Source organism: Saimiri boliviensis, chromosome 3 (genome assembly GCF_048565385.1).
Source record: "Saimiri boliviensis isolate mSaiBol1 chromosome 3, mSaiBol1.pri, whole genome shotgun sequence".
Taxonomy (NCBI): domain Eukaryota; kingdom Metazoa; phylum Chordata; class Mammalia; order Primates; family Cebidae; genus Saimiri; species Saimiri boliviensis.
This window is the reverse complement of record NC_133451.1, coordinates 47,726,143-47,753,745: the sequence shown is the minus strand read 5'-3', so window position 1 is coordinate 47,753,745 and position 27,603 is coordinate 47,726,143. Positions and strand designations below refer to the sequence as shown.

Sequence of the window (27,603 nt, the reverse complement as noted above, 5' to 3'; positions counted from 1 at the left end):
GTTGTGATTGAGAGAAAGGGAAATAACAGAGTAGTAGTAAAGAACTGCTTTCCCGAGGCGGGGACTGGATTTTTATTCCTAGTGCCTCTGTTACTGGAAAGGGGTCCCGATCTAGACCCCAAGAGAGGGTTCTCAGATCTCGCACAAGAAAGAATTCTGGGCAAATTTACAGAGTAAAGTGAAAGCAACTTTATTAGAGCATGGCTACTAGCCATTCTCCTTACTGTGCCAAGTAATACAACTGCTATTGATCTGCTGCTTCACTGACTACAGGAAAGGTTATCTCTTGATGATCTGCTAAACAAAGGGTGGATTATTAATGAGTTTTCTAAGAAAGGGGTGGGGCTCCCACAGCTGAGAGTTTCTCCCCATTTTAGACCATGTATGGTAACTTCCAGATGTTGCCATGGCATTCGTAAACTGTTATGGCACTGGTAAGAGTGTCTTTTAGCATGCTAATACATTTTAATTAGCTTGTAGTGAGCAGTGAGGATGACGAGGGTCACTTTCATCGCCATCTTAGTTTTGGTGTGTTTTGGCTGGCTTCTTTGCCACATCTCATTTGATCAGCGAGGTCTTTGAGGCTGTACCTTGCAAAACTAGTCCTGTTGATTCCTATTGCACCTATTCAAGATGGAGTCACTCTGGTTCAAACACCTCCTACACCTCCACTAATTCTTTGTTGTTCTGAAAATGTGACATTCTCTACATGCCTCTGTGTATCCACCAGCAAAACATAAGCAGCCACACCTGTGTGTGTGTGTGTGTGCACGCGTGTGTATAAGGACAGGTGTGTACGCACATGCACACACACTCTCTGCCACCACCCCGAGTGGGAATGGGAGGATTCCTAGGTTTAAACTGTGACACTCAGGGCTCCTCTATGGAATGTGCTGTGACTTCCTCTCAATTCTTCATGTATGTTCTCCAGGCCCTTTGCTGCCTATTTTGTAAGCAGACAGGGAGGGTCTCCAGGGACTATGGGAATTCAATCAGCTTGGGCAAGCCTTTTTTCAGCCTCCTGCCTTGCAGTCTGCTTTTTCCCAAACCCTTGTGTGGAATGTGCTCACCTAGTCAGTTGAAACCAGCTCCTGACAGACCCTGGCAACTTATAGATAAATCCCAAATAAACTTGCCTCATCACCATGCTAAAGTCTCCACTCCAGGAGGAGCTATAGCTTCATTATCATCACATGTGACCAGTGTGTTGATCTGATGACTCGCTGCATCTGCACAACTGGAACCCCTCCTCTCCATGTGATGACGCAGCCTCTCCCCTCCCCATCGCCCCATAAAACCCTCCTGTGGCTTTCCCTCAGAGAGCTACTGCTTGGGAGAATCCTCCCGGTGCTCCCCTGACTGTGCCAAGTAATACAACTGCTATTGATCAAAACCTGCGATTTTGCGGAGAATCGTCTGTTACTCACCAGGCAAACAGACCCTGATTTTTTCTGGGTAATGCTTCCTGCTTGGCTTTCAGTTTTTCTTGTCCCTCAATATCATCGCCTCCTGGTGAAATAAAAGAACACAGTTATAGTGAAGCTGTGCCTGTGAGACACTAAAAAGCTATGGAGGCTCAATGTTTGTAAATGTTCACTTTTTCCTGAACCAACCAGCTATTTATCGGCTCTCTGACTTCAGAAAATTCGCTTTCTGACTTGGTGCGAACTTCAGTGGTGTGGTGGAAGGAAGAGGAAATGATTAACTGTCCTGACGTTTGAAATTTGCAAGGTTAATGCCAGGGTTGTGCTTGTGCCCTTGGAAAGAGGGAAAGGAAAGGTGTTTTTCCACTTACTCCTTCCAACCTCACCTCTCTGCACACATCCTTACCACAGCTTCTCTGGCTCTTCTCTGATGATCCAGCTGGGCCAGCTGCTGCTTATCCCTCCTCCCTAACTCCCTCTCCAATCCCCTGAATCTGATCTGGGCCACTTTGCCTCTCCGGCCTAACTTACCCCAGGTACAGACAAATCTCTTGCCCCCTCAGTTCAGAGCAGCAGGATTTGGGAATGTTGAGAAAGAATATTAGGAACTTAAAGGACAGATCCGTATTGAGCTGGTGTTCCCCAGTATGATCCTACCGGTTGTAAAGATCCTGAAACACTTCAGTATCAGCATGTATTCAACAGCTTCCCCACTCCCCTGCAGGACCCCGTCAAAGGCGGAACACTGGCTGCAGCAGCAGGGGACGCTCTACAACCCTGCCCCAGCACTCAGCAAGCATTGATACAACTGATTAGCACCTTGGCTTTAAAACAGCTGAATATCATCTCCTGCTAAGGGGAACAGGGCTCAGATTCCTCATCTCAAGTTAAGAATAAATAGAGATTTGCAAGCTTTTGCTGCCTGTGGTCAGACCCAGCTGCTTCTTCCACAGAGCGGCTCTTGCTGGTTGAGGCCAGGATGCTTCACTTCTCCTCCTCTGTTTCTAGCCTAGGACCTAGGCATGAAGCTCCTTGGCACAATGATTCCAAAACAGCCACTGAGGGTCGGTACCCATCTGTGATAAAGACTTTTACCAACCTGCTGAGCTGTGAGGGATGCAAGGAATAACTCAGGTAGGATTTTAATTTTTATTTATTTTTTTAAATGGGAAAGTGGTGGCTTCATTTTTAAACATTTCATTGTGATAAATTACACATGACATAAAATCTTCCATCTTGACCTTTCTTAAGCATACAGCTCAGTAGCGTTAAGTACATTCACATTTTTGTGCAGCGGAGCTCCAGAAATTTTTCATCTTGCTAAACTGAAATGGGACTTACTAAACAATAACCCTTCATTCCTACCTTCCCCCACGCAGCCCCTGACAACCCCTATTCTACTTTCTGTCTCTACAAATTTGACAGTTCTAGGCACCTCACATAAATGGAATCGTACAGTCACTTTGTGAATGGCTTATTTTCCTTAGTATAATATTCTCAGGGTTCATCCATGTTATAACATGTGTCAGAATTCCTTTTGAAGGCGGAGTAATAGTCTATTGTCTGCATATACTACATTTGGCTTATCTGCTCATTGGTTCATGCGCACGTGGGTTGCTTCTACCTGTCCTGTCGGCTACTGTGAATAATGCTGCTACGCACTTGCATCTACCAATATCTGTTCAAGTCTTTGCTTTCAGTTCTTTTGAATATATACCCAGAAGTAGAATGGCTGAATCATAAGATAATTCTATTTTTATTTGTCTGAGGAAACTACATATTGTCTTCCGTGATGACTGTACCATTTTACCTTCTCACCAGCAGGGCACAAGAGTTCCTGTATATCCACTTCCTCACTAATGCTTGTTATTCTCTGGGGTTTTTAATAGTAGCCATCATAGTGAGTGTGATCCTGTAACATATGTTTTGAAAAGTTGAAGTTATTTCATTGTTCCACTGTCCTTTCTTCTAAGATTGTGTCTTTTGTTACTTTTTTTTAAGTTGAAATTTCCTTTCTTTCATCAAATGCTGGCATTTAAAAAATATTCTTACATGGAAAAATTAAAAGTTGACTCAGTCCTTGAAATGAAAAAAACAGTTTCAGGTCATAAAAATCCAAATCTAGAAACCTACTGAGCAAGAAAGAGCAGTAAATGTGCCAACATCTGTGTGGGGTTAGAAGAGAATCTGTGTATAAAACAAAAAGAGAGAAAGGGAATGATTCTATCACAGGTGCACTAGAAACAGAAAAATAGATTGCCTAATTCAAAGCCAATTTCACCAAGTCTACTCTAGCCTGGATAGTGAATAAATTTCAGAGGCCTTCAAGTAGCACACAGCCTCACACACCCTATTCCTCGTGAGGCTGAGTTGAGGTTAGAATGATTTGTTCAAATGGCCCTATTTTATATTCTTCTTTAGATTTTTTTCTATTTAAATAATTTCTAGGAAACTGTATTCTTTACATGGCTACTAACTACACTGGAATTTGTGTCAAAGAACAAAAATTAAGGGAAAACTACACATAACAGGTACATTTAGAAATGTGATGTTACAGTCGGTCACGGTGTCTCACGCCTGTAATCCCAGCACTTAGGGAGGCCAAGGTAGACAGATCATCTAAGGTCAGGTGTTTGAGACCAACCTGGCCCACATGGTGAAACCCCATCTCTCCAAAATAAAAAACAACTCAAAAAATTTGCCGGGCATGGTGGCAGATGCCTGTAATCTCAGCTACTTGGGAGGCTAAAGCAGGAGAATCCCTTAAACCCAAGAAGCAGAGGTTGCAGTGAGCTGAGATCATGCCACTGTACTCCAGCCTAGCCTGAGCAACAGAGTGAGACTCCATCTCAAAAAAAAAAAAAAGAAAGAAAGAAAGAAATATGACATTACACACAGCCATTTTATATATAGCAAAAAGTCTAAAAAATAATCTAATGTATACTGATCCGTTTTTGAAGATTTCAGATGATGTTTCAGATTTTTTCTATTATTGGCCTACAACCATTCATGTTTCTGTACCTTGCTCATAATTCTTAGCACCAAAACAAAAAAGATATTTATTTCATATGGCAAAATTTACAGGAGATAATATCACAACACTGCTCAGAGTATCCAACCCAGGTAAAATTAACGAGATGAAGCTTTCTATTAGTGGCTTGTCTTTGAACCCATAAGAACTTGAAAAGATGAATTAGTATGTCTCTTTAAATGTTGTTACTTTGAAAGATATAAACATATTTTAATGCTTTAGGAACCACATTCTTTTTTATGATTCCCCAGGCAGTATATAGCCATGCGTTCAGAATAGATGTGATTTCTGAAAATAAAAGTGATTCAGAGCCACGTCTGGTGAAGATGATTGGAACCATGCACAGAAATGCAAGTTTTCTCAAAAAAAAACGAGATATGACTACAAAATAATAAACATAACTAATTTGTGAAACTTTCTGAAGGCAATTCCAAAAGTGGAATTTCAAAAATATTTTGAGCCATAGAAGCCTTATCTGAAACAGTGTGTAGGTGCCCAACTTGACTACCCTGAAGGAAAAATCTACTGTTTTAAACTGTGGTATGAATATCTGGGGGAAAAAGAAAACCCACAAAATCATTGCTTTCCAAGGATACTTCATGACTCATTGCCTTGGAATGCCAAACACAAGCTGGAAACCCGCAGGCCATATCTGGCCCATACTTTGGTCTTCTGAAGCTCACTGAGTTTTTCTTTAACTTTGCATTTTTCAATCGCAAGCTTTTAATTTTTTTTTTTTTTTTTAAGGCAGATTTTCACTCTTATTACCCAGGCTGGAGTGCAATGGCATGATCTCAGCTCACTGCAACCTCCGCCTCCTGGGTTCAAGCAATTCTCCTGCCTCAGCCTCCCAAGTAGCTAGGACTACAGGCAGCACCACCATGCCCAGCTAATTTCTGTATTTTTAGTAGAGACAAGGTTTTACCATGTTGACCAGGATGGTCTCGATCTCTTGACCTTGTGATCTACCCGCCTCAGCCTCCCAATGTGCTGGGATTATAGGCGTGAGCCACTGTGCCCGGCCCCAAGCTTTTAATTTTTTAAAAAATCTCAGTGTCTCACTAATCATGATAAATCAGGACGACTGTGCTGTCATGATCCAGCATGCTCTGCAGCCGGACGGCCTGGGTCTGAATCCCAGTTCCACCACTTTCTACTTTTTTGACCTTCATCAAGTTATTTAACCTCTCTGTGCCTCAGGACTGGAAGCAACTCCGGTTATTTTCCTCATCTGAAAAATTGAGATAATAATAGTTCCTCCTAAATAGGGTTATTGTGAGCTTAAAATGAGATCACTGGTTTAACACTTCAACCCTTAGTAAATACAACCTATTATCCGGGAAAACTTTATTCCTGCAGGAGTCAAGCAGCACCCTTAGTAAATACAACCTATTATCCGGAAAAACTTTATTCCTGAAGGAGTCAAGCAGCACCGGCCCTGTGTGCCTGGGGGCAAGAGGGCTCCAGTTCACCCATTTCCTGTCTGGTCCACTTCATCCTTATCTGCCTGCCCACTGTGGGCATTTGCAGTTTGCAGCCGCTACTCTAGAATCACAGATCTGGTCAAACAGCCATGTTTAAAAAGAAAGAATGAATTTACTTCCAGTCACAAAGTTCGGAGAACAGCCACGCTCATGCCTACTGGCTGCCCGTCTCGTTCCATTCTGCAGGCCCCTCATGTCTGCAATCTTGGCCAGCAGCAAAGGCTCTCCTGTAAGACTTCAGTGAATTACAGCAGGGTCACAGCCTCACTCGAAAGGCATGCAGATTTGCAGAGTAAATGCAATTTCTTTCTTTCATCTATAACTGATCGTCTTCCTGGGCCCCCCACCACCCTGGATAGCAGAAACAACTTAGACTTGTCAGTGAAACATATTTCTATCTCTTTCAATCTAAATGGTTTCCTCGCTATTCCCAATTTTAATCTTTTAAAAATTCATTGAACTCTGTCTCAGGACTGGTCAAAGCAGCCTCCCTGGAATGAGTCACCCCTCTGACTTTTGTCTCTGCTCCCCTCTTTTCCTGGGGCTGGCGTATTGGTATATGAGGGCATACTCTGTTTCTGAGGCTTTGAGGCACAGGGCTTCTCAGACGTAGCTTTGCGGGAGGTGTCTCTGGACTGCCTGGTGGCTGCTCGTCTTATTGTCAGTCTTAGGCTGAAAGCAGCTGTCACTTGTTCTGGCTTTGCCAGGGCCTGGCGACCTCCCCTGACTGACCTGCCTCCACCCAGGCTCCCACAAGCACTGCGACCCCTGAGTCCTGACTCTCACTTTCTTCCACTCCCATTCCTAAAGCCACCTGGCCCTCATCGTGGAGATCCTCTTTGACAAGGTCCCCAGGCAAACCCTTAACTAACCTCCGCACGTGCCACTTGAGGCTGGGCTGCCCGGAAAAAGAGTCTGCAGTAAAACCTAAAAGCCGGGGTATTATCGGGGCAGGGGGTCCCTCCTGAGAGAGCCAGAATGAAAGGAAACGGTGACTACAGTAGCGGCCAAGGGAAGGCAGATACAAGGTGATCAAAACTCTTCCGCTCGCTCGTCTGCGCTCCCAGCCCCGCCAGGCAGCACTGAGGGAAGTTGGACCGTGTTGCATCTGACCTTGAACATGGTGGAGCTCTGGCTTCAGCAGCAATAGCTCCCACAGAGCACACAGCAGGCTGTTAGGAGGTAAGGTCGATAGCATCATCTGGGGTAAGTTATGCCCCTCTAGACCAAGCTGGCCAAACTACCGCCCTTACTAGCCCAGGGTACCTAGAATGAGAAATGAGGGGAAGCAATGGAAAGGATTTCCCGTGGCTGGCAGCAGCCTCATGAGTAGGCTCAGAAGCCTGTGGCCAGGGACACCTGGGGAGGCACGGAAATGAGGCCCCGTCCACCCTTGTCCTGGGTCATTGTGGGATGGTCTGGGTCAAAGCCACACCACAGAGAAGCAGAGAGCAGCTCTGGACAGCTGCTTCCAGCCCCCCTCTGCTTCACTGCACTGCACCACTGTGTTTCCATGGCTGTGGTGGCCCCACGTTGGTGAGTGGTGGGCGTCTGAGGTGGTCGTCCTCCCGGAGTCCTGATGCTGTCAGCATTTTCCTGGTCTGTCCTAACCCACATTCCTACCTCTGTATTGAGAAAGGCCATCTTACTTCCTCTCTTACCACTTCCAGCAACCCCTCAAGGCCGGAAGGGGCAGGTTCCAACCTTTCTCTCCCATTATTTCATATCCTCCTATTCTCAACAGCAAGCCTGTGGCCCAGGCATCACAGACAGAAAAGGGATCTTCCCTATTTTAAAGGGACCTTCCCTATTTGTAGAAGAAACTCCTCATGCTGAGTCCTCTGAGACTGGTTCTGGACATGCTGGTAGAAGAGCTGCTGTGTGGGTCCCTGTGAATTCTTGCTGGGTGTGCTAAGAATGTGAGGCTCTCATGCCTGTCCCGACCACTCCTCGGGTTTATGTTTGCAGGGAGCAGCCTAAGGCATAAGGAAACATCTTCCCCCAGACAGAGAGCAGGCTTGCTGTGAAAGAAGTTAACTCCCTAAGCTCAGTGCTCCTTGGACATGATACCAACCATCCTCACCCTGCCCTAACTTTTCTTGTGAGTGCCTGGTCAGGTCTAGTGAAGAGCTTGCAAATGGGTTCAAATCCTGTACCTTCTGAGATTTCTCTGTTTTTACCTTAGTTCACACTCTGCCTTTCACAGCTAATTAAACATCTTAGTTGAATTCTTCTTGCCAACATGCATGAAATCTGGAAGCATCTACCCTGAGCAAGGGAGTGCTCATGGCCCCTCCTCCTTGGATGTGCCTGTTGATTTTTAGATTTCAAGTTAGTTGCTTTCCCTGTAATCCCTACTCCCCTAGAGGCTCAAGAACAGGAGTTAATTTGCAGGTTTTCTGACAGCTCACTTTTCATTTAAATAAAGCCCAAAATGTTCAAGAATAAGACCACGGTAAACCAAATGAATAAAATGTTTCAGTAGTAAACAGAGGTAACTGGAGAATAAACCATCAAGTAACGTGAGAAAGTGACTGAATATTAAAAATATGATGGGGTGGACTGGGCTGGGAATGAGTGCTACAGATGACTTGGTTTTTGTTAGAAGCCCTTCTGAATCACACAATTCATATAACTGTGGTCATCTATTATTTTGATGAATATATAGTTTGCTTTGTTTTGTTTTTTAATGGAGGCAGGGTCTCACTCTGCTGCCCAGGCTAGAGTGCAGTGGCAAGATCTCGGCTCACTGCAGCCTCCACCTCCCGAGTTCAAGTAATTCTCATGCCTCAGCTTCCCAAGTAGCTGTGATTGCAGGTGCTCACCACCACATCTGGCTATATATATATATATATATATATTATTTTATATATTTATTTTTTATATATATATATATATATATATATATATATATATATATATATAGGGTTTTTTTAGTAGAGATGGGGTTTGACCCTGTTGGCCAAACTGGTCTTCAATTCCTGGCCCAAAGTGATCTGTCACCTTCAGCCTCCCAAAGTTCTGGGATTGCAGGTATGAGCTACCATGCCCAGCCAATATTTTAGATAGATAGATAGATAGATAGATAGATAGATAGATAGATAGATAGACTGATTTAGAGACAGGGTCTCTGTTATACAGGGTGAAGTACAGGGGCATGATTATAGTTCACTGTGGCTTTAAACTACTGGGCTCAAGGAATCTTCCTGCCTCAGCCTCCTGAGTAGCTAGGACTACAGGTGCATGCCACCATGCCCCACTATTTTGCTAAATTAATTTGGTTTTGTAGAGATGAGGTCTCACTATGTTGCCAGGCTGGTCTCAAACTCCTAGGTTCAAGTGATCCTCCCACATCAGCCTCACAGAGTGCTGTGATTAATAGATGTGAGCCACCATGCCCAGCAGGAAACATATTTTAAAGTTATGGAAAGAACACAAAATCTTATTGATTGCTAAGTCATGAACAGTAGGCAAAGTATCTCAGTCATATGTTGTTGGTTGCCACTGCATTTGGGGGGCATAGAATCAAAACAACAGAACCCAAATCTGTCCCACTGAGAGAATCTGAAACAGCTGTCCTCTAAGAACAGAAATTATTAAGTCAAGAAGTGATGACTTATTGTAAAAAGAGTTATTTTTATGAATCTTATTTATTTGATGATTGAAAAATTTTGAGTTGTTTGCAGGACCAAGTAAGTCGATATCTCTGAGTATCCTTAAAATTCGTCTTCATGTAATTAAGTCGCATGAGATGAGCCATAATTACCAGGTCTCACATGTTGAGATCACTGCCTAGGCCAGCAGAAACACTTTAGTGGTTACAGAAGTTCATAATGGCTTCATTCACTCATCATTCTAGCAAACAAACACTTTGCCATCTGCTAATACCCAACTGTTACCTGAGCTGGAACCATAGTGTACACAGACAGCCTGGCACCTGTGGACAATCCAAGCCAGATCAGGGTTCTATGTGTCTTCTCTTACTTTCTTTAAACCAGCATTTCCACTAGGGTTTTTATGGTGTTAGGTCTTATGTTTAAATCTTTAATCCATCTGATGTTAATTTTTATATAAGGTGTAAGGATGTGATCCAGTTTCAGCTTTCTGCCTATGACTAGCCAGTTTTCCCAAAACCATTTATTAAATAGGGAATCCTTTCCCCATTGCTTGTTTTTGTCAGGTGTGTCAAAGATCAGATGGTTGTAGATGTATGGTGTTACTTCTGAGGCCTCTGTTCTGTTCCATTGGTCTTTATCTCTGTTTTGATATGATTGCCATGCTGTTTTAATTACAGTAGGCTTGTAGTATAGTCTGAAGTCAGGTAGCATGATGCCTCCAGCTTTGTTTTTTGTTTTTGGGTTTTTTTTTTTTTTTTTTTTTTTTTTTGCTTATAATTGTCTTGGCTGTGCAGGCCTTCTTTTGGTTCCATATGAAGTTTAAGGTTGTTTTTTGCATTTCTGTGAAGAAAGTCAATGGTAGCTTGACGGGGATAGCACTGATTCTACAAATTGCTTTGGGTGGTATGGCCATTTTCACGATATTGAGTCTTCCTAACCATGAGCATGAAATGTTTTTCCATCTGTTTGTGTCCTCACTTATTTCCTTGAGCAGTGGTTTCTAGTTCTCATTGAAGAGGCCTTTCACATCCTTTGTTAGTTGCATTCCTAGGTATTTTATTCTCTTTGTAGCAGTTGTGAATGGGAGTTCACTCATGATTTGGCTCTCTGTCTGTTATTGGTGTATAGAAATGCTTGTGATTTTTGCACATTGATTTTATATACTCAGACTTTGCTAAAGTTGCTTATCAGCTTAAGGAAATTTTGGGCTGAGACAATAGGGTCTTCCAAATACACAATAATGTCTTCTGCAAATAGAGACAATTTGACTTCCTCTTCCTAATTGAATAATCTTTATTTCTTTTTCTTGCCTAATTGCCCTGGCCAGAACTTCCAATACTATGTTAAATAGGAGTAGTGAGAGAGGGCATCCTTGTCTTGTGCCAGATCATGACTAAAACACCAAAAGCCATGGCAACAAAAGCCAAAATAGACAACGGGATCTAATTAAACTTAGTTTCTTCTGCCTTGCAGAAGCTCTTATCATTAGAGTGAACCAGCAACCAACAGAATGGGAAAAAATTTTTGCAAGCTACTCATCTGACAAAGGGCTAATAACCAGAATCTACAAATAACTTAAACAAATTTACAAGAAAAAGCAAACAACCCCATCAAAAAGTGAGTGAATGATATGACCAGACACTTTTCAAAAAATGACATTTATGTAGCCAATGTATGAAAAAAACTCATCATCACTGGTCATTTGAGAAATGCAAATCAAAACTACATTGAAATACCATCTCACACCAGTTAGAATGGCGATTATTAACAAATCAGGAGACAACAGATGCTGGAGAGGATGTGGAGAAATAGGAACACTTTTACACTGTTGGTGGGAGTGTAAATTAATTCAACCATTGTGGAGGACAGTGTGGTGATTCCTCAAGGATCTAGAAATAGAAATACCATTTGACCCAGCAATCCCATTACTAGGCATATATACCCAAAGGATTATAAATTGTTCTATTATAAAGACACATGCACAGATATGTTTATTTTGGCACTACTTACAATAGCAAAGACTTGGACTCAACCCAAATGCCCATCATTGATAGACTGGATAAACAAAATGTGGTGCATATACACCATGGAATACTATGCAGCCGTAAAAAAGGATGAGTTTATGTCCTTTGCAAGGACATAGATTAAACTGCAAACCATCATTCTCAGCAAACTGACACAAGAACAGAAAACCAAACACTGCATGTTCTCACTCATAAGTGGGTGTTGAACAATGAGAACACATGGATACAGGGAAGGGAACATCACACACTGGACCCTGTCCAGGGGTTGGGGTGATGGGGAGGGATAGCAGGGGGTGTGGGGATTGTGGAGGGCTAGTATTAGGAAAAATACCTAGTGTAGATGACGGGGAAAAGGATGCAGCAAACCACCAAGTCATGTGTATACCTATGTAACAAACCTGAATGTTCCGCACATGTACCCCAGAACTCAAAGCATAATAAAAAAGAAAGAAAAGTGGAAAAGATGAGACAAAAAAAAACCCAACATTTCCAGAAATACATATTTACAGGAAGAAATGGGTCCAAATGGTATGAAATGGTAACATCTTAACTGTTAGGACACTCCTTGGACACCTTCTATTTAGTTGCTTAGAACTTACAGGATCTTAGCGAGAAAAGTCTGATGTTACTAATGACATGCAGTCTATGACCTCCCTTCTTCCAAGGGACTTAGGGTTTGACACTGGACCAACTCTTGAGCAGAAACAGAGTTTGCCAAGAGAAGGATCCTGCCACTGTCATGATGGGGAGAGTTACTTATTGTCACGCCCTTTCGAGTCAGAAGCTTCTAGTTGGTCAGCAGCCTCCCTTGATTCCACATTTCCTCTGTGACTAGGCTGCAGGAAGGGTTTGCTATTGCAAAGCTGCCACAGTGAAGGCTTTCCACACAGATGAGTTTCTAACCACAACCAGCGGAGGGGGAAAAAAAGTATTTTCTTTGGGTAGAAGCAACATTCTTCCACTGCATAAAAAATTGTATTTGATACCCTTACTGAGTGTGTATGCAAGAGCAGTTTGTGAAGGTGCCAATTAGCCTAGAAGGGCTAGCTGTATGGATAAAAGTTAAGAGTATGGGTTCTGTAGCCAGATTGCCTGTGTTCAAATCTTGCCACCTCTTATTATTTAATGTGTGATCCTGGGGAAATTGCTTAACCAGTCCATGCCTCTGATTTTTTCATCTGTGTAATGAGACTAATAAGGTCTACATTTTTGTGTAAGAATAATAATATCCTCCTCACAGTGTAGTGAGGACTAAGCAAGTTATTGCCTGCAAAGAGCTTAGAACAGGGCCTGGCTCATAGAAAGCACCCAGAAGATGTTACCTATGATTTTTTCGGTGTCCGACTTTTCCTCTCAATTGCTTGTGATCTAGGAGGTGCCCTCTCGGAGTCATCAGGAGAGGGACATCAGGGAGCTCTGTAAGGCTTTTGTTAACCAAGCCTTCATCAAAGCCCCTACCCCATAATGGATTTTCCAAAATTGTTCTCCCCTGTTCTTTGAGATCCCTGGCAGCTCTGTGATTCCATTGTCACAGCCCAGGGATCTATCTGGATGCTTTCCATACCACATCTAAAGCTCTATGTTGTACTCATTGGTCGGATTCTTGAGTTACTTTAGGGTTTATACAGTTGCAGGGTTTATACAGCTGCCTTATAGAACAACAAATATGACCAGTGTTTATATAGTGATTCAGAGGTTTTAGAACTTTAGTAAAATGGACAACTTCATAAGCTATCATGTTCATATAAACTCTTTTATGGAAATAGAATGCATATACCAGAACATGGCACACATATTAAATATACAGGTTGAGGAACTGTCACAAAGTGAAGAAACCTGTATAACCACCACCCTAAGACAAATCACTACCAGAACCTTAGAAATCCACCTTCCATCTATTACTCTCTCCTCACCCCATCTCAGAGTTAACCACTGTCCTGAGTTCTAACACCAGAAGTTAGTTTTCCTGCTTTTGAACCTTATATAAATGGAATCATAGGGAATGAATTGTGTCTGGTTTTTTAAATTTGATTTTGGAATTGTGATAATCATCTATGCTGTTGCATGTAGGGGTAGTTTTCCAGGAACATTCATTTTAATGTCATTTGGTGCACTCATATGAGCATTTCTGATGAGTATGTATATACCTGGGGAAATGAGTCATGGGATGTATGTATATTCAAATTTAGTAGACAATCCCAAACAATTCTGCATAGAAGTTCTATCAAAGTACATGCATGCAGGTCATATATAAGAGTTCCAGTGGCTCCACAGCCTCACCAAAACTGGGTATTGTCAGTCATTTTGTTTTTACTTATAGCCATTCTAGGATTAGAGTAGAAGTGTTTCTCTGGGAGTACTTATCTGCATTTCTCAGATGACTGAATGCTTAATCATGTGACATCTTTTTTACTGTGTCTGCTGAGATTATTATGTGATTCTTTTCCTTTTATTTTGTAAATACAGTAGATTACATTGATTGGTTTTCAAAAATTAGCCAAATTTTTATTCCTAGAATAAACCCAACTTGATGATGTTTATATTTTTGCTCAGCTCAGTTTGATCATATTTTGCTTAAGATTTTTGCACCTATGTTTACAAAAGAAATTGACCCACAACATTTTTTTGTGATGTTCTTAGGGTACACTGATGTTATAAAACAAGTTTCCAAAGGTACGTTATGTCTTCCTTAAATGTTTGGAAGAATTCATTGGTGAAGCCACCTGGGCTTGAAGTTTTGCTTCCTTTGTTTGGTAGGAAGATTTTGCTGTTATTAACTGCTTCTTAAGCAGAACATGCAGAAAAGTGCACATAAATTTATACACTTAAAATTTACACACATAAAAGTGCACATAAACTAACTTATATGGTGCAATACATTTTCACAAACCTAATGCAGTCATGTGATCAGTACCCTGCACAAGAAACAGAATATTATTATAATCTCAGATACTTATTTCTTTTTTTAAAAATAAATTAAAAAAAAATTTCCTGAAGCCTCTGTTTTGTTCCATTAGTCTATATCTCTGTTTTGGTACCAGTACCATGCTGTTTTGATTACTGCAGCCTTGTAGTATAGCTTGAAGTCCTGTAGTGTGATGCCTCTAGCTTTATTCTTTTTGCTTAGGATTGACTTGGCTATGTGGGCTCTCTTTTGGTTCCATATGAAGTTTAAGGTGGTTTTTTCCAGTTCTGTGAAGAAGGTCATTGGTAGCTTGATGGGGATAGTGGTGAATCTGTAAATTACTTTGGGGTAATATGGCCATTTCCACAATATTGATTCTTCCTAACCATGAGCATGAAGTGTTTCTCCATCTGCTTGTGTCGTCTCTTATTTCATTGAGCAGTGGTTTATAGTTCTTTACATTCTTTGTTGGTTGTATTCCTAGGTATTTTATTCTCTTTGTAGCAATTGTGAATGGCAGTTCGTTCTTGATGTGGCTCTCTTTAAGTCTGTTATTGGTGTACAGGAACGCTTGTGATTTTTGCACAGTGATTTTGTATCCTGAGACTTTGCTGAAGTTGCTTATCAGTTTCAGGAGATTTTGGGCTGAGACGATGGGGTCTTCTGAATATACAATCATGTTGTCTGCAAATAGAGACAATTTGACTTCATCCTTTCCTAATTGAATACGCTTTATTTATTTTTCTTGCCTGATTGCTCTGGCTAGAACTTCCAATACTATATTGAATAGGAGTGGTGAGAGAGGGCATCCTTATCTAGTGCCAGATTTCAAAGGGAATGCTTCTAGTTTTTGCCCATTCAGTATGATATTGGCTGTGGGTTTGTCATAAATAGCTCTTATTATTTTGAGATACATTCCATCAATACCTAGTTTATTAAGGGTTTTTAGCATGATGGGCTGTTGAATTTTGTCAAAGCCCTTCTCTGCCTCTATTGAGATAATCATGTGGTTTTTGTCTTTGGTTCTGTTTATGTGGTGAATTACATTTATAGACTTGCATATGTTGAACCAGCCTTGCATCCCCAGAATGAAGCCTACTTGATCATGGTGGATAAGCTTTCTGATGTGCTGTTGCAATTGGTTTGCCAGTATTTTATTGAAGATTTTTGCATTTATGTTCATCATGGATATTGGCCTGAAGGTTTCTTTTCTTGCTGAGTCTCTGCCGGGTTTTGGTATCAGGATGATGTTGGTCTCATAAAACGATTTGGGAAGGATTCCCTCTTTTTGGATTGTTTGGAATAGTTTCAGAAGGAATGGTACTAGCTCCTCTTTGTATGTCTGGTAGAATCCGGCTGTGAACCCATCTGGACCTGGGCTTTTTTTGGGTAGTAGGCTCTTAATTGCTGCCTCAACTTCAGCCCTTGTTATTGGTCTATTCAGTGTTTCGACTTCTTCCTTGTTTAGGCTTGGGAGGAGGCAGGTGTCCAGGAATTTATCCGTTTCTTCCAGGTTTACTAGTTTATGTGCACAGAGTTGTTTGTAATAATCTCTGATGATGGTTTGTATTTCTGTGGAATCTGTGGTGATATCCCCCTTATCATTTTTTATTGCATCTATTTGATTATTCTCTCTTTTCTATTTTATTAATGTGACTAGTGGTCTATTTTGTTGATCTTTTTGAAAAACCAGCTCCTGGATTTATTGATTTTTTTGAAGGGTTTTTGTGTCTCTATCTCCTTCAGTTCTGCTCTGATCTTAGTTATTTCCTGTCCACTACCAGGTTTTCAGGGTTTTTTTTAATCTTGCTCCTCTAGCTCTTTCAATTTTGATGATTGGGTGTCGATTTTAGATCTTTCTTTGCTTCTCATATGGGCACTTATTGCTATATATTTTCCTCTAGATGCTGCTTTAAATGTGTCCCAGAGATTCTGGTATGTTGTGTCTTCGTTCTCGTTGGTTTCAAAGAACATCTTTATTTCTGCCTTCATTTCATTGTTTATCCAGTCAACACTCAAGAGCCAGTTGTTCAGTTTCCATGAAGCTGTGCGGTTCTGAGTTAGTTTCTGAATTCTGAGCTCTAACTCGATAGCACTGTGGTCTGAGAGACAGTTTGTTATCATTTCCATTCTTTTGCATTTGCTGAGGAGTGATTTACTTCCAATTATGTGGTCAGTTTTAAATTAAGTGCGATGTGGTGCTGAGAAGAAGGTATATTCTGTGGATTTGGGGTGGAGAGTTCTGTAAATGTCTATTAGGTTTACTTGTTCCAGGCTTGAGTTCAAGTCCTGGATATCCTTGTTAATTTTCTGTCCTGTTGATCTGTCTAATACTGACAATGGGGTGTTAAAGTCTCCCACTATTATTGTGTGGGAGTCTAAGTCTCTTTGTAAGTCATTAAAAACTTGCTTTATGTATCTGGGTGCTCCTGTATTGGGTGCACACATATTTAGGATCATTAGCTCTTCTTGTTGCATTGATCCTTTTACCATTATGTAATGATCTTCTTTGTCTCTTTTGATCTTTGTTGGTTCAAAGTCTATTTTATCAGAGACAAAAATTGCAACTCCTGCTTTTTTTGCCCTCCATTGGCTTGGTAAATCTTCCTCCATCCCTTTATTTTGAGCCTTTGTGTATCCTTGCATGTGAGATGGGTTTCCTGGATACAGCACACTGATGGGTTTTGGCTTTTTATCCAATTTGCCAGTCTGTGTCTTTTGATTGGGGCATTTAGCCCATTTACATTTAGGGTTAATATTGTTATGTGTGAATTTGATCCTGCCATTTTGATGCTAGCTGGCTGTTTTGCCTGTTAGTTAATGCAGTTTCTTCATTGTGTTGATGCTCTTTACCATTTGGTATGTTTTTGGAGTGGCTGATACTGGTTGTTCCTTTCTCTTTAGTGCTTCTTTCAGGAGCTCTTATAAAGCAGGCCTAGTGGTGATGAAATCTCTGAGTAGTTGCTTGTTCATAAAGGATTTTATTTCTCCTTCATTTATGAAGCTTAGTTTGGCTGGATCAGATACCTATTTCTTGCCGTCTTCCAATTATTGCATCTCTTCCCAAAGGTAATCACTGTCCCGACGTCTAAGACCATGATTTCAGTTTGCTGTTTGGTACTTCACTGGAAATCTGTTGGGACTTGCTTTTTGACCCAGCATGTGTTTAGTTGTGATATTGTTTTGTGTACACTTGAACAAATTGCTTAATCTGAAGTTGTTGAAAGTAGTGTGCTGTATAAGTCAGTTAGGTCAAGTTTTATAAGTGTGTCATTTAAATGTTGAATATCCATCTTGTCTGTCTATTTGTTCTATCAGACATTGAGAGAGATGTGTTAATATCTTCAACTGTGATTCCAGACTTGTCTATTTGTCCTTTGCTTGTACATCTTTTTGCTTCCTGTATTTTGAAGCCATGGATTGAACATTTTACCATTATGAAATGTCCATCCTTATAGTTAATAATGCCAGTTATGTTTAGAAATGTCAGTTGCCTTAAAATCTACTTTGATAATTAGAATTGCTTTACCAGCCTTCTCTTGGTTGACATTTGCAATGATCTACCTTTATCTACTCTTTTATTTCATTATTTTGGTATTTAAGATTTGTCTCTCAAAGAAGGGCATTACGTAATAGTAAAGGGATTAAAACAACAGGAAGAGCTAACTATCCTAAATATATATGCACCCAATACAGAAGTACCCAGATACTTAAAGCAAGTTCTTAATGACCTACAAATAGACTTAGACTTTCACACAATAATAGTGGGAGACTTTAACACCCCACATCAATACTAGGTATATCAATGAGACAGAAAATTGACAAGGATATTCAGGACTTGAACTCAGATCTGGACCAATGGCCCTGATAGACATCTACAGAACTCTCCACCCCAAAACCACAGAATAAACCTTCTTCTCAGCACCACATCACACTTACTCTAAAATTGACCACATCATTAGGAAGTAAAATGCTCCTCAGCAAATGTAAAAGGATGGAAATCGTAACAACCATTACCTCAAACCACCGTGCAATCAAATTAGAACTCAGGATTAGGAAACTCACTCAAAACTGCACAACTAAACTACACAACTACATGGAAACTGAACAACCTGCTCCTGAATGACTATTGTATAAATAATGAAATGAAGGCAGAAATAAAGATGTTCTTTGAAACCAATGAGAATGAAGACACAATGTACCAGAATCTCTGGGATGCATTTAAAGCAGTGTCTAGAGGGAAATTTATAGCACTAAATGCCCACCAGAGAAGCAAGGAAAGATAGAAAATCAGCACCCTAATGTCACAATTAAAAGAACTAGAGGAGAAAGATCAAACAAATTCAAAAGCTAGCAGAAGGCAAAAATAATTAAGATCAAAGCATAACTGAAGAAGATAGAGATTTTTTTAAAAACTTAAAAAAACCAATAAGTTCAGGAGCTGGTTGTTTGAAAACAGTAACAAAATAGATAGCCCACTAGCCAGAGTAGTAAAAAAGAAAAGAGAGATTCACATATATGCAATAAAAACTTATAAAGGGGATAACACCACCAATACCACAGAAATACAAACTACCATCAGAGATTACCATAAACACCTATATGCAAATAAACCAGTAAATCTAGGAGAAATGGATAAATTCCTGGACATTTACAGCCTCTTAAAAATAAACCAGGAAAAAGCTGAACTCCTGAATAGACCAATAACAAGGTCTGAAGTTGAGGGAGCAATTAAAAACTTACCAACCAAAAAAAGTCCAGGACCAGATGGATTCACAGCCAAATTCTACCAGAGTTACAAACAGGAGCTGGCACTATTCCTTTTGAAACTATTCCAAACAATACAAAATGAGGGAATCCTCCCTAACTCATTTTGTGAGACCAACATCATCCTGATACCAAAACCTGGCAAAGTCGCAACTAAAAAAGAAAATTTCAGGCCAATATCCATAATGAACATTCATACAAAAATCTTCAATAAAATACTGGCAAACCAAATCCAACAGCACATCAAAAAGCTTATCCATCACAATCAAGCTGGCTTCATCCCAGGGATGCAAGTCTAGTTCAACATCCACAAACCTATGAACGTAATCCATCACATAAACAGAACCAAAGACAAAAACCACATGATCATCTCAATAGATGCAGAGAAGGCCTTTGACAAAATTCAACAGCCCTTTATGCTAAAAACTCTCAATAAACTAGGTATTGATAGATTATATCGCAAAATAATAAGAGCTATTTATGACAAACCCACGGCCAATATCATACTGAATGGGCAAAATCTGGAAGCTTCCCTTTGAAAACTGGCACAAGACAAGGATGCCCTCTCTCACCACTCCTATTCAACATAGTACTGGAATTTCTGGCTAGGGCCATCAGGCAAGAGAAAGAAATAAAGGTATTTGAATAAGAAGAGAGGACATCAAATTGCAGATAACATGATTGTATATTTAGGAAACCCCATCGTCTCAGCCCCAAATCTCCTGAAACTGATAAGCAACTTCAGCAAAGTTTCAGGATACAAAATCAATGTGCAAAAATTGCAAGCATTACTCTACACCAATAATAGAGAGAGAGCCAAATCATGAGTGAACTTCCGTTCACATTGCTACAAAGAGAATAACATACCTAAGAATACAACTAACAAGGAATGTAAAGGACCTCTTCAAGGAGAACTACAAACCACTGCTCAAGGAAATAAGAGAGGACACAAACAGATGGAAAAACATTTCATGCTCATGGTTAGGAAGAATCAATATCATGAAAATGGGTGAAAAAAAAAAACAAAGCTGGAGGCATCACACTACCTGACTTCAAACTATATTACAAGGCTACTGTAATCAAAACAGCATGGAACTGGTACCAAAACAGAAATATAGACCAGTAGAACAGAACAGAGGCCTGAGAAAGAACACCACACAACTACAATCATCTGATCTTTGACAAACCTGACAAAAACAAGTAATAGGGAAAGGATTCCCTATTTATAAATGGTGTGGGAAAACTGGCTAGCCATGTGTGGAAAGCTGAAACTGGATGCCTTCCTTATACTTTATACAAAAATTAACTCTAGATGGATTAAAAATTTAAACATCAGGCCTCACACCATAAAAACTCTAGAAGAACACCTAGGCAATACCATTCAGGACATAAGCATGGGCAAGGGCTCCATGACTAAAACACCAAAAGCAATGGCAACAAAAGCCAAAATAGACAAATGGGATCTAATTAAACTTAGGGGTTTCTGCACAGCAAAAGAAACTATCGATAGAGTGAACTGGCAAACAACAGAATGGGAAAAAATTTTGCAACCTACCCATCTGACAAAGGGCTAATATCCAGAATCTATGGAGAACTTAAATTTACAAGAAAAAAACAACCACATCAAAAAGTGGGCAAAGGATATGAACAGACACTTTTCAAAAGAAGACATTTATGCAGCCAACAAACACACATAAAAAAACTCATCATCACAGGTCATTAGAGAAATGCAAATCAAAACCACATTGAGATACCACCTCACACCAGTTAGAATGGCGATCATTAACAAATCAGAAAACAACAGATGCTGGAGAGGATGTGGAGAAATAGGAACACTTTTACACTGTTGGTGGGAGTGTAAATTAATTCAACCATTGTGGAGGACAGTGTGGTGATTCCTCAAGGATCTAGAAATAGAAATACCATTTGACCCAGCAGTCCCATTACTGGGTATATATACCCAAAGGATTATAAATCGTTCTATTATAAAGACACATGCACAGATATGTTTATTTTGGCACTACTTACAATAGCAAAGACTTGGACTCGACCCAAATGCCCATCATTGATAGACTGGATAAAGAAAATGTGGCACATATACACCATGGAATACTATGTAGCCATAAAAAAGGATGAGTTTATGTCCTTTGTAAGGACATAGATGAAACTGCAAACCATCATTCTCAGCAAACTGACACAAGAAAAGAAAACCAAACACTGCATGTTCTCACTCATAAGTGGGTGTTGAACAATGAGAACACATGGACACAGGGAAGGGAACATTACACACTGGGCCCTGTCCAGGGGTTGGGGGGATAGGGGAGGGATAGTAGGGAGTGGGGGGATTGTGGAGGGATAGTATTAGGAAAAATACTTAGTGTAGATGACAGAGTAATGAATAGAGCAAACCACCACTATGGCACGTGTATAATATGTAACAAACCTGCACAATCTGCACATGTACCCCAGAACTTCAAGTATTAAAAAAAAAAGATTTGTCTCTTGAAGGCAACATATAGTTAGGGTGTTATTTTTGTTGTTCTGAAGGTCTTTGTCTTTTTAATAGAGTAAATCATCCATTTGTAATTAATGTGATTACTTATATATTTTAGTTTAAATCTATCATCTTTCTACTTGTATCATATGTTAACATTCGTTTTCATCTCCTTCTTTATTCTCATTTTGTTTGATTACTTTTCATTACTACATTGCTTTCCTTCTATTAACATATATTCTTACCATTTATATTTGATAAGATTTTACTTCAGCCTGAAGAATTTCCTTTGCATTTCTTGTACTGCAAGATTGCTAGGAACATATTGTCTTGCTTTTCAGTTGTTTGAAATTGCTTAATTTCACCTTTATTCTTGAAGGATAGTTTCACTGGACATAGAAATTCTGAGTTGACAAGCTTATTTTTAATTTTAGCACATTATGGTTATCGGTTGAATGTCTTCTGACCTTCATTGTGTTTGATGCAAAGGCAGTGCTATTGAAATTGTTTCTCCCCTGTATATATGTGTTGTTTTAAAATCCTGGCTTTTGTGATTTTTATCTTTTATTCTCAACAGTTTGACATGATGTGCCTAGGCATGGTTTTATTCATATTTACCCTTCTTCGGGTTTTCTGAGCTTCTTAAATGTTTAAATATATGCATTTCACCAAATTTGGGGAAATCCTACCCTTTAATTCTACTTTTTTCTCATTCTTCCTCTTGTTTCCTTCTGAAACTCCAATTATATATGTTTTTTTTTTTTGTTTGTTTGTTTTTTGAGACGGAGTTTCGCTCTTGTTACCCAGGCTGGGGTGCAATGGCGCGATCTCGGCTCACCGCAACCTCCGCCTCCTGGGTTCAAGCAATTCTCCTGCCTCAGCCTCCTGAGTAGCTGGGACTACAGGCACGCGCCACCATACCCAGCTAATTTTTTGTATTTTTAGTAGAGACGGGGTTTCACCATGTTGACCGGGATGGTCTCGATCTCTTGACCTTGTGATCCACCCGCCTCGGCCTCCCAAAGTGCTGGGATTACAGGCTTGAGCCACCGCGCCCGGCCCAATTATATATGTTAAACCTTTGATACTATTCCGTAGATTCTTAAGTAATTTTTTAAATCATTTTTTCTGTTTTTCATATTAGATTCATTCATTGATATATCTTCATTCCTATGAAATCTTTCTCCTGTAAGTTTTTTATTTGAGGTACCATATCTCTTGAGTGCCAGAATTCCCACTTATAGTTGTGTTTTCTTGTTACTATTTCTCTGCTGAGATTTCCTATCACATCACTTATTATGACCACATTTTTCTTTATATTATTAAGCAAGTAATAATATTGCTTTAAAATTCTTGTCTACAAATTCTAACATCTGGATCACCTCAGAACCAGTCTGCTGATAGTCTTCTATTTGGAGATTGGATTATAATTTCACGGTTCTTCAAAAATTAAATAATTCTGAATTTTATCCTGAAGAGTGTGATTGTTTTGTTGTGGAAACTCTGGATTATGTTAAACTCCTCCAAAGAATGTTGATTAATTTGCTTCAATTCAAATTGCAAACTCTGTCTGTTGAGTGGCAATTAAAAATTTATTTTAGTAGTTGTATCTTTAGCTAGGCTGCCTGCAACTCACTCTGCATGTGTGTGGTTCAGAAACCAGCTGAAGATTTGGGCAGAGTTTATACACAGAATTTGGAAATTCTCTCTGGCTGTGTCTGGGATTCTCTTCTCACTTTCTAGAGGCTGTAGCTGCCTTTGAAATTTGTCCTTTGGTTCTTTGAAATACTGTGAAATTTCTGTAAAAGTTTTAGTCATGCAAGTGGTGATGACTGTGGCATGACCTAGGCTATAAACTGTAAAAAATGGGGAACTCGCCAGGCGCGGTAGCTCACACCTGTAATCCCAGCACTTTGGGAGGCTGAGGTGGGCAGATCGCCTGAGGTCAGGAGTTCGAGACCAGCCTGACCAATATGGTGAAACCCCATCCTTAAAAAATTAATAGTAATAACAGGGAACTCACTGGTGCCATTCTCTCGATCCAAGTGTCAGCTTCCTGCTTGCATCTGGCTGTCTTTGTTTATGCTCCAGTCCCTTCAGGTAATAAAAAGTAATCAGGCCTTCCAAAAAAAAAAAAAAAAAAAAAAAAAAACCTTTTTAAAGGGGAAAATCAATAGAAAAATGAATCATAAGAGATTGCTTTTAATTTATCTATGTAGTTTCTATCTCTGAGTGTGGCAGCTTTTTTCAGGATTTTTATATTTGCTTTTCAGAAGCTTTATTTGTATCCTATTAGGTTTGGTTTCTTTATATTTGTCCTGTTGGGAGCTTTGTAGCAATCTTGAATTGGAGCTTGTTGTCTTTAATTGGTTTTGGAAATTTCTTGAACATGATCTCTTAAATATTGCTTCTGCCACTTTCTCATTCACTCCTCTTTTTGCGGGACTTTAATTTCACATATTTTAGATCTTTACACTGTATCATAAATCTTTTGGCTCTTCTCAATATTTTCTACTTTCTTGTTCTTTCTGTGCTTTAGTCTAGATTTTTTTTTCTGTCCTATTTTCTTTTCACTAATTCTATCTATATTGTGTCTAATCTTCTGTTAAATATAACCTACTGAGTTATGAATTTCACATGCTGAATTTTCAGTTCCAGAATTTTCATTTGATTCTTTCTTAATACTTTCCATTTCTTTGCTGAAATTCTCTGTTATATAAATTCTTATTCATATTAATTTATAGTAATTTAAATTCCATATCAACCCTGATATCTGAATCTCCTACAAGTCATTTTAATATTGATTTTCCCCTCTTAAAAAAGGTATTATCCTTTTTTGGAAGGCCTGATTTTTTTTATTAATTGCTAACATCGTGTACAAGAAAATGTCAGCATGGGCTGGGGGTGGTGGCTCATGCCTGTAATTCCAGCACTTTGGGAGTCTGAGACAGGCAGATTGCTTGTGTCCAGGAGTTTGAGACCAATGGAAATGCCATCTCTACAAAAAATACAAATATTAACTGGGTGTAATGTTGCACACCTGTAGTCCCAGCTACTTGGGAGGCTGAGGTGGGAGGATTGCCTGACCCAGGGAGGCAGGGATTGCAATGGGCTGTGATCTTGCCACTGTACTCCAGTGTGGACGACACAGCAAGACCCTGCCTCAAAAAACAAAAAATGTAGACATAATGTGAAGTTCTAGACGATACATATTTAGTAAAAGAAGTTTTATTTTTAAGGCTTCAACTGTCCATCTTATAGATATCCAAAAACTGATATCAAAAAGCAGGACAAAAACAGCTGGGAAAATGGATTCTGGACCTGGAACTCTGGTGCCTAAAGCTGTCCCATTCATCTCTCAGAGAAATGTGCAACATCTCATACTGCTGGTCTTTGCTAATCAGCTTTTGCTTCTGACTTACTGACATATAAACAAGGTAAAATGTCAGTCTACCCCAAATCTTCACGGCATCTCACGCGTACCTTCTATCTTCTGACTGATTCGAATCCTGAGAAATAGATTATGAAAGGCTCAGGAACAGGTGGATGCTCCTGGTCCAATCATCCATAGCTGATAAGGTATGAGGGTCACTTGTCCAAAAAAGGCAGCAAGATCAAGCTTAGAACTCACTTTTGTCAGAAACCAAACGTCATCATATAGTATGAGAAAATTCATGTCAGCATCACTGGATTTTGATATTTCCCTCAACTGTTAGCTTTACTGAAAGTAAATTGAATCTCATTGTTTTAAATTTGAATTCATTTTTCACAAGTGAGGCAGAATTTTACTTCACATATATATCACTCATGGGTGATACATTTTTCCAGAAAGAAGTTACTTCTGTTTCTGGCAGACAGTTGGGCTACAGGCAATCATCCCAATCCCAGCAAGGACTGAGTTGGTTTAGAACTGAGTTTTTTCCCTGTGAGTATTGGAATATTTCTCCTTTCCTTACACTTAGACCCCACTAGCTTTTCAGGGCCCTGACCATATGTCTGGGGGTTTACTAGATCCCATCCTTTTTTGAAGACTCAACTCTGGGTTTTGTCACTCTGTTCCAGTGAAACTTTCTGAAGTTCTGAGCTCCTCAGCCTCTGCTTTCACTTTCAGAATTGACAACTGCATGAAGTGGTCTCAAATGCTAGGCTCATCTCTCTTGGATTCTTTCTTCTTCCTGATCTTTATCCTACAAATTTTTACTTCCTTAGTAGATTTTCGATTCTTTCTGTTTTGCAGTGGGCAGGATTATGCAAACTTACTCCCAAAAGTCTGAGGAAACTGAAAGAAGATAAAGGCTGACAAATCCAGTTTCTTAGAAGCATTTAATAGGGACTTATGAATAGAAGTCATGTCTATGTCTTGGGTGGCAGCGAGATGAGATGATGGATCCCTGCACCATTAATCCCAGACCAGGGCTTACATACCATAGAGGGATGTGTAGAACAATTGAAGTACCATAACATCAAGGGTGTTTTGACCTAAGGGCAGGATTTACAGTGCGTGTGCTCTTATAAGGGAAAACAGATAGACTGAAAATCTTAGGGGACTTCCCAGAAAGGAGTTAATCAGAAGTCAACATGGCAGATTAGCATCCAAGATGGAGTTGCTTTGGCCTCCACACCTTCAAACAGATCATTTAAAATATTTTGCTTAACTTTTTTTGTTATTCTTATCAGGAGACTGTCCAGGAGAAGGTAGCCACTTTTGGAAGTAAATCCCCAGAAGTTAACCACATAATTTCCAAGAATGTCACCATTTCAGAATAAGAATGAGTCTTCTTTCCCAGGTCATTTGTTCCTCCATATTTTGGAAGATCTTATAACTTTTACATTAACCATTGTATCTGATGGTCCTTCTCAAGAGCTTATTGAAAACATAGGTCAATGCGGCCTCTTGTCTGCTCTTGCCATAATCAGGTAAAGCCTGAGCAGCTCATGACTGTGAGAAAGGGTTGTGTGGTGTGATATACACATCTTCCTCCACCACAACCACTGCTTTTATCTTTAATAAGAGCTGTGACTTCATCCATTCTGCCTGAGGTAAGGGCAATAACAAATGTTAAACTAATGGGATCGCTGGAGCAAACTGAGAAGTTTTGGGTGGACTCTATCCACCACCATGATGTGGGTCTTTACATAAGAAACTCTCAGCCAGTGTAATGGCTCATACCGGTAATAACAGCACTTTGGGAGGCTGAGGCAGGAGGATCACCATGAGGCCAGGAGTTAGAGACCAGCCTGAGCAAGCGAGATCCCATCTCTACAGAAAAGCACTAGCTGGGTGTGGTTGTGCACACCTGTAGTCCTACCTATTTTAGAGGCAGAGGCAGGAGCGCTTGAGCCCTCGAGTTGGAAGCTGCAGTGAACTATGATCATGCCACTGCACTCCAGCCTGGATAACAAAGTACCTAAAAAGAAAAGAAAGGAAAAAATAAAATGAAGGCTTTTGCCCTTCCTGCTGTTTCCTTATATGCCCAACCACAGTGCATTCTGGCTGGTCTGTCTCCCACGGTCATAATCATCAGATAGTGATTGTGCTTCTCATAGACACTCTGGGTCTTCTGATATGTCCTTTGGGACGTCTCACCAAACAGGAGATCATTTTGTAAAATAACAAGGGTCAACCAGGCACAGTGGCTCATGCCTGTAATCCCAGCATTGTAGGAGGCTGAAGAGGATGGATCACCTGAGGTCAGGAGTTTGAGACCCGCCTGACCAACAGAGTGAAATGCCATCTCTACTAAAAATAAAAAATTAGCTGGGTGTGGTGGTGCATGCCTATAATCCCAGGCTGAGGCAGGAGAATCACTTGAACCCAGGGGGTGGGGGTTGCAGTGAGCCAAGATCATGCCATTGT

General features: G+C 40.2%; 1 long non-coding RNA gene across 2 annotated transcripts in view; it reads right to left on the bottom strand.

Annotated features, from left to right (window-relative positions):
• The window catches only part of LOC141583992 (uncharacterized), a 57,558-nt gene extending 30,419 nt beyond the window's left edge, over nucleotides 1–27,139 (bottom strand). Inside the window, exons 1-2 of one of the 2 annotated variants that reach the window (XR_012516834.1) lie at nucleotides 27,056–27,139; nucleotides 1,428–1,509 (exon numbers count right to left, since the gene is read on the bottom strand). This is a non-coding gene — a long non-coding RNA (uncharacterized LOC141583992). Of the gene's footprint in view, nucleotides 1–1,427; nucleotides 1,510–1,613; nucleotides 1,669–27,055 lie in introns of those variants that run through there. The other variant, XR_012516833.1, reaches the window with a different exon arrangement.
• Between the last annotated feature and the right edge of the window lie 464 nt (nucleotides 27,140–27,603).